Source organism: Pseudorca crassidens, chromosome 9 (genome assembly GCF_039906515.1).
Source record: "Pseudorca crassidens isolate mPseCra1 chromosome 9, mPseCra1.hap1, whole genome shotgun sequence".
Taxonomy (NCBI): domain Eukaryota; kingdom Metazoa; phylum Chordata; class Mammalia; order Artiodactyla; family Delphinidae; genus Pseudorca; species Pseudorca crassidens.
Window position 1 is genome coordinate 86,742,603 of NC_090304.1, and position 12,509 is coordinate 86,755,111.

Consider the following 12,509-nt stretch of genomic DNA (forward strand, 5'->3'; position numbering starts at 1 on the left):
GGTGGATGAGCCTGGATCTTGTGTTTCTGTTGGCCAGGACTACATCTGGTGGAGTGTTTTGGGGTGCCTGTGACCTTATTATGATTTTAGGCAGCAGTCTGCTAATGGGTGGGTTTGTGCTCCTGCCTTGCTAGTTGTTTGGCATGGGGTATCCATCACTGTAGCTTGCTGGTTGTTGAGCTGGTTCTTAGCATTGAGATGGAGATCTCTGGGAGAGCTGTTGGCGTTTGATATTACATGAGGCCAGGAGGTCTCTGGTAGTCAAGTTACCTGAGCTCAGCTCTCCCACCTCAGAGGCTCAGGCCTCACTCCTGACTGGAGAACCAAGAGCCTGTCAGCCACACGGCTCAGAAGAAAATGGAGAAAAAAAAAAAGAAAGTAACAAATAAAATAAAGTTATTAAAATCAAAAATAAATTATTAGAAATAAAATAAGTAAAAAAATAATAAAAGAAAGAATGAAAGAAAGATGATAGCAACCAAAGCAATAAAGAAATCAATGATAACAAGTGTTAGAAACTAAACTAAAAAAAAAAAAGAAAACAAAAAACAGACAGAACCTTAGGACAAATGGTAACAGCAAATCTATACCTACAAAATCACACAAAGAAGCATACACATACACACTCACAAAAAAAGAAAAAGAAAAATATATATATATATAAATTTTAAAAGAGAGCAACAAAATCAATAAACAAACCTACCAATGATAATAATCTCTAAACACTAAACTAAGATAAACATGAAAACAGAAACAAATTAGATGCAGGAAGCAAACCCCAAGTCTATAGTTGTTCCAAAGTCAACCGCCTCAATTTTGGGATGATTCATTGTCTATTCAGGTATTCCACAGATGCAGCGTACATCAAGTTGATTGTGAGGATTTAATCTACTGCTCCTGAGGCTGCTGGGAGAAATTTCCCTTTCTCTTCTTTGTTCATACAGCTCCTGAGGTTCAGCTTTGGATTTGGCCTTGCCTTTGCATGTAGGTTGCCCTGTGGTACCTGTTCTTCATCCAGACAGGAGGAAGTTAAAGGAGAGGTTGATTCGGGGGCTCTGGCTCACTCAGGCTGGGGTGTGGGAGGGGTACTGAATGCAGGGTGAGCCTGCAGCGGCAGAGGCCTGCGTGATGTTGCAACAGTCTGAGGTGCACCGTGTATTCTCCCGGGGAAGCTGTCCCTGGATCATGGGACCCTGGCTGTGGCAGGCTGCACAGTCTTCCAGGAGGGTAGGTGTGGATAGTGACCTGTGCTTGCACAGAGGCTTCTTGGTGGCTGCAGAAGCAGCCTTAGCATATCAGGCTGCTCTCTGGTGTGTGCAGTTATTGCCACAGCTCGCGCCTTTCTCTGAAGCTCGTTTAAGCTGTGCTCTGAATCCCCTCTCCTCGCGCACACTGAAACAATGGGCTCTTGCCTCTTAGACAGTTCCAGACTTTTCCCCAGATTCTCTTCTGCCTAGTTGTGGTGCACTAGCCCCCTTCAGGCTCTGTTCACGCAGCCAACCCCAATTCTCTCCCTGGGGTCTGACCTCTGAAGCCCAAGAGTCAGCTCTCAGCCCTCACCCACCCCGGTGGGTGAGCAGACAAGCCTCTCAGGCTAGTGAGTGCTGGTTGACACTGATCCTTTGTTCGGGAATCTCTCTGCTTTGCCCTCTGCACCCCTGTTGCTGTGCTCTCCTCCATGGCTCTGAAGCTTCCCCCACTGCCCACCCCCTGTCTCCAACTAGTGTAGGGGCTTCCTAATATATGGACACTTTTCCTCCTTCACTGCTTCCTCCCAGAAGTGCAGGTCCCATCCCTATTCTTTCATCTCTTTTTTTTTTTCTTTTGCCCTACCAGGTACATGGGGGAGTTTCTTGCCTTTGGGGAAGTCTGAGGTCTTCTGCCAGCGTTCTGTAGGTGTTCTGTAGGCGCTGTTCCACATGGAGATGTATTTTTGATGTATTTGTGGGGAGGCAGGTGATCACATGTTACTCCTTCACCATCTTGAAGGTCCTCCTGAACATTCCTTTTTCTTATCAGAATAAGTTATCATTTTTAGCCAAAATTCTCTTCTCTCTTTTTTACCCCTGAAACATTCCTTTGCAGAGCTGAATATATATGTGATATGCATCATAAGGAAGGCTGTAAGAACGGCCAAAATCCAGAACACTGATAACATCAAATGCTGGTGAGGATGTGGAGTAACAGGAACTCTCGGTCCTTGCAAGGCTTCCTCACCCAAGACTTACTACAGAACTTGACAACTGTCATCATCGAGTGTCCTGGAAAAGGTCTGTCACTGGAACACTGATGGCTCTCCTCCAACCGGACAGCCCGTAAGGTCCAGGCTGGATCTACAGATGACTTCATCCAATGGGAAAGATGAGAAGTGTGTAGCAGGCAGGAGTGCCTGTGTTTTGCTTGGCATCCAGAGAAAAGGCAGAAGTGAGTGCCTGGTCCCAAGGATGCTGGAGGGTGCTGGGTCACACGGTTATGGTCCTAGCCTGGTGTTATGCTGGCTGGGCTGCACCAGTGGCACTGGAAGACCTTGCCGCCCAGCTTCCCCACTTAAATTTTAAGATGGTTTAGACAGTAAGTTCCTGGAAGCTTCACACTTGCTTATATCTCTGAGTCTTTGTCCATGCTTCTGTCTCTTTAGAATTCCCTTTCTCTCCATTCTGCCTGACTAATTCCTTCTTATCCTTCACAGCTGCTCTGAGAAAACTTCTTTGACTTTCTAATCTGTGTAGGTTTGTGCATATGCATCCTTTTTAGCCTGTATTTGTTCTACTATGTTGTAGTTAACATGTAAGAAACTCTGGCTATAGAGCCAAGTTACACACACTCAAACCTAGGCTCCTTTAGTGACAAGCTGTGTGACCATGGACAGACTTACTTAACTTCTCTGTGCCTCAGTGTCTTCTCTGTAAAATAGGCTAGGAATTTTTAAAACAATAAGTAAGATAATATATGCAGAGAATTTAATACAGTTTGACATATAATTGGAGATCAGTAAATGTATGCTATTATTTTTCCAAGCTCTTGGCACATTGTATTGAGATACTCAAATCTCCTATTGCCAGACTTAGCTCTCTTTGAGGTCAGACATTGTCTTTCATCTCTGCCTTCTCGGCACCTGACATGGTGCCTGACCCATGGCAGATTCTCAGGAAGAATAGGACTAAAGAATGAATGATTTCTTCATTCTAGAACTCTCAGGAGAGTTGCCAGATGGTTATGGGTGTTGAGGTTTCAGTACTATATTTATGATCCTAAATTCCCATGTCTCCTCCAAAGGGTTCTGTTGGGATGGACTGTTGTACAGGAATTTATTATCATTTGTGGCCAAAGAAGTTGTGAATATCAATGATGTAGGTGTGTAACTATGTGTTTGTTGTGCATGTGTGTGTGTGTGTGAATGTGAATGTGTGTGAGAGAGAGAGAGACAGAGAGAGAGAATGCAAGTTCCCTATGATAGCCAATCCTACCTGTAGCAATTAGCTAAAAATTAGTAGGGGACAATATTGGCCATGAGTTCTTAGAGATATGTTTACCAACCTTCTCCAGTGCAGATCCATGGAGACATGTGTAAGTCTATAGCAGACATAATACCTTCACAGACATAGTACCTATCCCTTTCCACAGGTTACCCAGGTAGCCAATCCAACACAGATAACTGTCCATCAGCATTCACTTTCAAACTCTATCACTGTCTTCAGTCTCCTGATGAGCATCAGGAGACCAAGCAGAGAGTCAGGGAGGGAGACTGGACAGAGAAACAATTATTGTTAATGTTGATGACATGGCTGGAGCAAAGATGGTTAGGGTCTTAATGAACACCCAGACTCCTCGTGATTGCCATCACTATTTATTTTCTTTATTTATTTTCATGCTTTTTTTTGTCTCATAGGCTTCTAAGTATTTAGGAATTTGGGTTCTGCTGATGCCACTTTACTGAGGTTGCCCTGTTGCTGTTCAAGGTTTGTGTTCTTTTTTTTTTTAAATTGATGTGTAGTTGATTTACAATGTTGTATTAATTACTGCTGTATAGCAAAGTGACTCAGTTATACATACTTATATATTCTTTTTTATATTCTTTTCCATTATGGTTTATACCAGGACATTTAATATAGTTCCCTGTGCTATATAGGAGGACCTTGTTGTCCATCCATTCTCTATGTAATAGTTTGCATCTACTAACCCCAAAGTCTGAATCCATCACTCCCCCAACCCTATCCCCCTTGGCAACCACAAGTCTGTTCTCTATGTCTGTGAGTCTGTTTCTGCTTCATAGATAGGTTCATTTGTGTCATATTTTAGATTCCACATATAAGTGATATCATATGGTATTTGTCTTTCCCTTTCTGACTTATTTCACTTAGTATGATCATCTCTAGGTGTATCCGTGTTGCTGCAAATGGGATTCTTTCTTTCTTTTTTATGGCTGGGTAGTATTCTATTGTATATATGTACCACATCTTCTTTATCCAGTCATCTGTTGATGGACATTTAAGTTGTTTCCATGTCTTGGCTATTATGAATAGTGCTGATATGAACATAGGGGTACGCATATCTTTTTTAAATATAGTTTTATCGGGATATATGCCCAGGAGTGGGATTGCTGGATCATATGGTAATTCTACTGTTAGTTTTCTGAGGAACTTCCATACTGTTTTCCCTAGTAGCTGGACCAACTTACATTTCCACCAACAGTGTAGGAGGGTTCCCTTTTCTCTACACCCTCTCCAGTATTTGTTATTTGTAGACTTTTTAATAATGGCCATTCTGACCGGTGTGAGGTGATACCTCTTTGTAGTTTTGATTTGCATTTCTATAATGATTAGCAATGTTGAGCATCCTTTCCTGTGTCTATTGGCCATCTGTATGTCTTCTTTTGAGGAATGTCTATTTAGGTCTTCTGCCCAGTTTTTGATTAGGTTGTTTTGTTGTTGTTGTTGTTGCTGTTGCTGAGAAACGTTTGTGTTCTTAATGTTTGTTTTGCCCTCTGTACTTGTCATGGCCCCACTCCAGCAGCACCCTCAAGGGGCAACAGCACCACAAGTTTAAGAGAAGTGTGGGCCTTTTGACACCAAGCACCCTTGGTGCAGAGACCTGCTCCATCCTCATCATTCCCCTTACTTTCACTCAGGTGTAACAACTTAACCCTTTGGTTTTGTGTCTGCAAAGGGAATGGGGCTCTAATATTGTCTGCCTGTTTTCCTCATAGGCTTGTGCAGAGGATTAAGTTTGGCAATTAAAGTACTTTTATTATAAGTCTCCCTACTCCCTGGCTCCATGGACATATAAACTTGCTTTAATGTATTCAGCCTTTCTTAGGGCAAAACTACTGCTTTAGGGGTAGAGACAAAAACAATACTTCTCAGTGGATAGGTCAGATTATGTTTTTTTTTTAAAGTAAGAATCTTCAAAAGCATTCCAAAAACTCACTGCATATCCATCCCTTTTCAGCTTCAAAGTATTTCTTGATTAACCAGAAGTAATTTTTTTAAAAAAGGTGCTACCATTTGTTTTCATGGCTGCTGTTAAACATTCTGTTCAGAAAAGGAAGGTGCTTTTAGGCTATTTCATGTGTTTTATTCAGATACTATTCCTGGAATCATTAGCAGCAAAAGATATCAGGAATCCCAAAAGGGGACATTTTGCAGACTGGAAGAGTCCTGTACATACCTGATTTAATTAATTCTTTACAAATCGGAGTTCTCTCAGATTACTTGCCCCTCTAGGACAAAAATCAAGCTCTATTAATCTTTGAATCACTTCATAATAGGGGATTAATACTGGTTTATTAAATTAATAAATGCATTTACAGAAACATTGCTGCAAGAGTAGATTTAGGCTTTAAACCCTATAGCTCTCTTCAAATTCTCAAACATTCAGAAAATATTTCTTGATCTCTTACAGTGGACTGGAGTCTAAGGATAGAGAAAGCCCTGCCCCTTCTCTGAGAAAGCCTAATTATTGGGGAAAATGTGGCATGAATAAGAGGGTTATGCAGAAGGGACTGCAGAAGGGGGAGAGCCTAACTCTTCCTGGGTGGTTGTGTTTAAGTATGCAGTAGAATTTTCTGGGAAGACGAGGAGACTCAACAGGCAGTCCAGAGAGAGGAAACAGCTTGGTCAGATGACCAGAAGCCTGAGCTATCACCAGTTTCGTGCTGGAGTGAACTTCTCTGGTGGCTCTTTCAGGGTGCTCTACGTGGCATTCTCAAGGAGATATTTCTGACTAGGGTACCTGAAGCAAAGGCATAAAATTACATTAACAGAACACAATATCTCTCTTAAAAATTATGAAATATTATAAAAGCACTACTGGTCTATTATACAAAAGTAGGAAAAAAAACTTATAGTCTAAATTAAGAGAATAAAATAATCATCCACGATACTTTCATTTGTAGACAATCATTGTTAACATTTATGTTTTACTTCTTCCATGAGTATTGTTTTATCTAGCTGTGATCAGACTATACATATAATTTTTATATTTCCCTTAACATTTTTCAATGTCACTAAACTGTCTTTAAAAAATCCTTATTGAAGCCTGAATAATATTCCAGAATATTTGTGTACCTATAGGGTATCTATAGCTGTATCTATAACTGAGATCTCTTTTCTGGTGTTTTGGTGTTATGAATGTCATGGTGGCTAATATCTGTAGCAGTAATCTTTGTATTTTATTTTTTCTTTTAATATAAATTCCATTCATGTAAAATTTAGTTAGTTAAAAATTGTTATAATTTAGGGGCTTCCCTGGTGGCACAGTGGTTGAGAGTCCGCCTGCCAATGCAGGGGACACGGGTTCGTGCCCTGGTCCGGGAAGATCCCACATGCCGCGGAGCGGCTGGGTCCGTGAGCCATGGCTACTGAGCCTGTGCGTCCAGAGCCTGTGCTCCGCAACAGGAGAGGCCACAACAGGAGAGGCCCGCATACTGCAAAAAAAAAAAAAAAAAAAAAATTGTTATAATTTAAAGCTCCTTCATATTGCAGTGCAAAATTATTTTCTGAAAATATTAAACCTACATGTATTCCCCAAACTATGTATTTGGTGCCTATGTCACTGTAGCCTCACCTGTTGAAGATATTCTCAATTTAAAAATCTTTTTTTTCAATAGGCAAAAAAATGGCACTTCATTAAAAGTTTAATATTTACAACCTTAATAATGCATTTAAATGTCTTTCAGATATTTATTAGCATTTTGTCTTGTAATCTATATGTTTATATCTTTTATACATTTTGTATTAGGAGGTGAGGGAGTAGATGTGGCAAGATTAGTATTTTCTTATTGAATTATATAGGTTTTAGATGTATTACCACTTCATTATATTTAATGTAAATATTTATATATAGTTTCTTGATTATATGTTTATCTAAAATCCAAATAGGTTTATGTAAAATACAGACATTTAATATTTTTAGCTGTCTAATATGTCAATATTTTAATATTTGGGAGGGATTTCTTTTAAGCTTATAATTCCCCTTCTTACTTAAAGAATAGACAAATATTCAACTATATTTCCTTTTTTTTTTATAACTTCATTCAATTTCTATATGTACTAGCTCCTGCTTCCTGGTTATATATCACTTCATAGATTTGCCCATCTATTTTCATGCCAGTGCCACACTGATTAGCTTTATAATGTTTTAATATCCAGTGAGGCCATTACATCTTTTCAATTTTTTTCTTAGCTATTCCAGATGAACTTTGGAATCAGTCTGTCAAAATATTTAAAAACACAGTTGGAGTTTTGATTGGGAACACATTGTCTTCAAATTAACTTGGAAAAAATGGAAACTTCCTGCTAGTTTGTCTTCTTATCCAGGAATCTGGCTTGTCTACTTATTTAAGCCTCTTTTTTTTTTTCTCTCTCTGTAGTTTGGTAAATTTTTCCCCATGTGCATATAACCCTGACTTTACTTAGTCTTTTCCTCCTTGTCTTTACATATTTTCCTTAAAAATCTAAATAAGTTGTCACTTAGATTCCAGTTCTACAACTTATGGGAGTTCAATGTCCTCCCTAAAATATTTTGCAACATTGCTGTTTTTATGGTCATTGCTGGCTCTGAGCTCAGGGCTAAGCTAACTGAATAAGTTCAGTTTTTGGATCATTGCCATACTACCTTGACTGCCCATATTTTATACCCATTGACCACGAAGTGGAATTTGGTCTCATTCCTTGATTTACACACACACACACACACACACACACACTCTTACATACTCACATACACATGTACACACTCAAATTCATGTGCTCACTCATACAAAATCTACTTTCAAAAGGCGTTTGTAGATTAGGAAGGTTTGGCTAAAAGCTTGAGGGGACACAATATTGAACCTTAAACACACATAGTTAAAAACCTTTAGGCTACCCAGCTTTGTTCATTAGCCATTTCCCATCCCCAAATGCATCTTTATTTATTATGCAAAACAATTCAGGTATCTTTTTTGTTTCTTTTTCCTAACTCCCTTTGCCCTCATGGTTTCCGCCCTTTATCCCCAGCGAGTCAACAAGATAATTCCCCCAAAAAAGTTAGCTCTGTCCATCATCCAGAGCCAGATTTAAAAATAATATCCCCAATAATCTATGATTTCACATTTCTTATTGGACTTATTCACATATATTTAATCTTTTTAGTTGTTATTAAGAAAGGAAGGACATTTTTGTTTTCTTTTAACTAATTATTGATGGTATTCATGAAACTCTAAAAGTTATATATTCATTTATATCCCGACACCTTTCTAAACTCTTACCAGTTCTACGACTATATTTTTAAAAGTCTATAATACGAATTGTAATTAATATATTCTCCTGTTTTCCAATAACTGGATACCTCATTTTGTTCTATGTCATATTGTAAAATATGAATTTTTTGTGTATGTTTGTGATCACCCTTCTCCCATATCAAAGATTCTATAATACTTTTAGGGTAAGCTCAGGGAAGAGATTATAAAGAAGTTATAGGGAGTGGCTATGGAATAATGATCTCTGATTTTCTCCCATAATATCAAGGTAGTACTTAAAATGTTTGTTTTTAAAGACGCTTTCTGGTAAAAACAGATCAACAATGGTGATTTCATAGTAATAGTCAATAAGCTTTTTTCTTTCTTGTTGGTTTCAGCAACCTTAACCTGCCAGTCAGTCTTCCAAAGAAGACTTCCAAATGCTCAGAGCATTTATTTTGCCTCCAGACACAGTACCATAATTTCTCATTATACATTCCTGATAAGAGATTTCTAGTGTATAATTTTTCCACATTCCCCCAACTTTGTGATAATGTCCTATCTTAACATGGTTAAGTTTGGGGGATAATAATCATAAGTGTTAGATTGTATTTTCTCTTTTCTTACTATAGTTTAGCATTAGTAGTTAAAATATAAAATTTAAAAACTAAAGAGCCCCATACTTGCATAGTTGGCACCTTGAACAGATTTCCCACTGAGGATAACTAGAAAAGTTGAAAAAAGTCTACTTAAAGAAACAAATGAACTAAATGGCAGTAAAGAATTCCTGGGTGAAGATCTGGAAAAAGCCAAATCTATTTGAAGTTTTTTTTTTACCCCTACATGCATCTACTGACTCTTGAGAAACCTGGTAATAGGCTGAAAATGTGACCAGTTTGGAAGGACTTTGAGGCTTGTGGGACTGACATTGGAGAGCACAGACTGCCAAGCATAAGGACCTAGTGAATCCCTCTTGCTTTAGATTAAATGTGGAAAGGCTAAAGTCTATAGGTAAGGATGATCTCGGTGAATTAGAAATAAACAGGTTTTCACAGGGACTGCTGCTCATATTTCAATCATCTCATGCATAAAACTGCCAGAAACAAATGTAAACCCTCTTTGGAAAAAGAAAAATTATTCTAGTCCTTAATTATTTCTATTTTTAAAATATTTATATTTTATCAGTGTGATGTTTAATTTAATTAATTAATTAACTAATTAAAAAAATTTTTTGGCCATGCCACACAGCATGTGGGATCTTAGTTCCCCAACCAGGGATCGAACGCACATCCCCTGCATTGGGAGTGTAGATTCTTAACCACTGGACCACTAGGGAAGTCCCTATTTCTATTTTTTAAAAGGTGCAATGTGCAGCATATAACCAAAAATATCTAGAAACCTGAGATAAGACAATGTGAACAAAACCCAGCGGAAAAAATAGAGAATAGAAATATATCGTGGCTAGTACTTCCAATACTATGTTAAGTAGTCATGGCGTGAGTGGACATCCTTGTCTTGTTCCTGATCTTAGAGGAATAGCTTTCAGCTTTTCTCTGTTGAGTATAATGTTCACTGTGGGTTTGTCATAAGTGGCCTTTATTATGTTAAGATATGTTTCCTCTATACCGACTTTGTTGAGAGCTTTTCTCATGAATGAGTGTTGAATTTTGTCAAGTGATTTTTCTGCATCTATTGAGATGATCATGTGATATTTATCCTTTGTTTTCTTAAGATGGTGTATCATGTGGATTGACTGATGTTGAACCACCTTATATCCCTGGGATAAACCCCACCTGATCATGGTGTGTGTGTGTTTTTAATGTATTGTTAAATATGGTTTGCTAAGATTTTGTTGAGGATTTTTGCATCTATGTTCAGCAGTGATATTAGCATGTAAATTTCTTTTTTAAAAAATGTCTTTATCTATTGGTATCAGGGTAATGCTGACCTTGTAGAATGAGTTTGGGAGTGTTTCCTCCTCTTCATTTTTTTTGAGTAGTTTGAGGGATAGGTATTAGCTCTTTAAATACTTGGTAGAATTTCCCTGTGATGCCATCCAGTCCTGGAGTTTTGTTCTTTGGGAGTTTTTTGACTACTGATTTAATTTCAATACTAGTAATCAGTTTGTTCAGATTTTCTATTTCTTCCTGATTCATTCTTGGAAGTTTGTATGTTTCTAGGAATTTATTCATTTCTTCTAGGTTGTCCAATTTTTTAGTGCATAACTCTTCATAGTATTCTCTTTTAGTTGTATGCTCTGATTTTGATTATAAGTTCTCTTCTTATGTTTATAATTTTGTTTATTGGGGTCCTCTCTCTTTCTCTTAATAAGCCTAGCTGAAGGCTTATCAGTTTTGTTTATGTTAAAAAAAAAAGGAAGGATAGTTACAATTGCAGAGGTTCTCACCCCAAGGAGTGAGGGGTCTAAGCACCACATCAGGCTCCCCAGCCAAAGAGGTCCTGCACTGGGTAGATGGACCCCAGAATGTTTGGTTTTGATGGACAGCTAGGCTCACTCTTGGGAGAACCAGAGGATTTTGGGAAATAGAAACTCCACTCAAAGGATACACGCAAAATCTCAAATTATTGAGTCTGGCAGAAGCAGTAACTTAAAAGGATCCTAGATCAGAGCCACCTGCTGATCTTGGAGAGCCTCCCAGAGAGATAGAAGGCAATTGAAACTCACCCTGGAGATATAGACACTGGCAGCAGCCATTTGGGGAAGCTCATCCCACCACCAGGACATTGGTGCTGATAAGCACCATTTGGGAGTACTCTTACTAGCTTATTAGTGCTGGAATCTGACCCTGCCCACCAGCTTGGTGGCAGCAGTCCCAGCATTCCCCAGGTCAGGCAGCTAGCTAGGAAGGGACATGGCCTGACCCACCAGCAGGCCAGCTGCAGTAGGACTCCCTGAGCCCCCAGCATCCCTAGGACCTATCCAACCCACCAGAGGGCCGCAAACAAAGTGAGTTGGCACTAGCTCTGGGACCCAGCCTCACCTACCGGGGGGGAGGTACCAACACAGGGACTTCCTTGGTCCTGATCCTGCCCACCTGCATGATGACACCACCTCCATAACATCTAGGTTCCACAACCAGAAACCCCAGGATGTAGCTCTGCCCACCAATGGACCGACACTATCCCTGGTACCTGGCCTCACCCACCTGTAGGCAGACACCAGCCCTGGGACATCCCTGGGCCCAAGCTTCACTCATCAGTAGGCCAACATTAGCTCCAGGACACTTTGAGTCCCTCAGTCAGACATCAGTGCCCACCCACCAGTGGCCTGTCATCAGCTCTGGGTCATCCCAGACTGTGCAGTCAGTAGTGTCAGGAAGTGGCTTTGCCCATCCCATAGGCCAGATAAGCCCTAGGACACCCCTGGTCCATAGCCCCACTCATCAGTAGGCTGATGCTAGGTCCAGGATCCCTATCCCACAGCCAGCCACCCCAGGAACTGACTCCACCCACCAGTGGGCCAGCACTAGTCCTGGGACCCCATGGGCTCCGTAGCAAGTTGCCTCATGATCTGCCCTGCCCACTTATGGGCTGGCAACAGGACCAGGACTCCCCTGGACATGCAGTCAGCTGCACCAAGACCTGGCCTGGCCCACCAGCAGCCAGCAGCTTCCTCAGAAGGCAGGGCCTGGCAACCAACCAGACTGGGCCCCAGCCATGCCTACCAGGACACTCACAGTAGTCAGCCTGCCACAAGGACCCACATAAGGGACACCCCTAAATCGTATAACTCTGCTGACCAGAGGGGAGTGTGCTTCTGTGCCACACC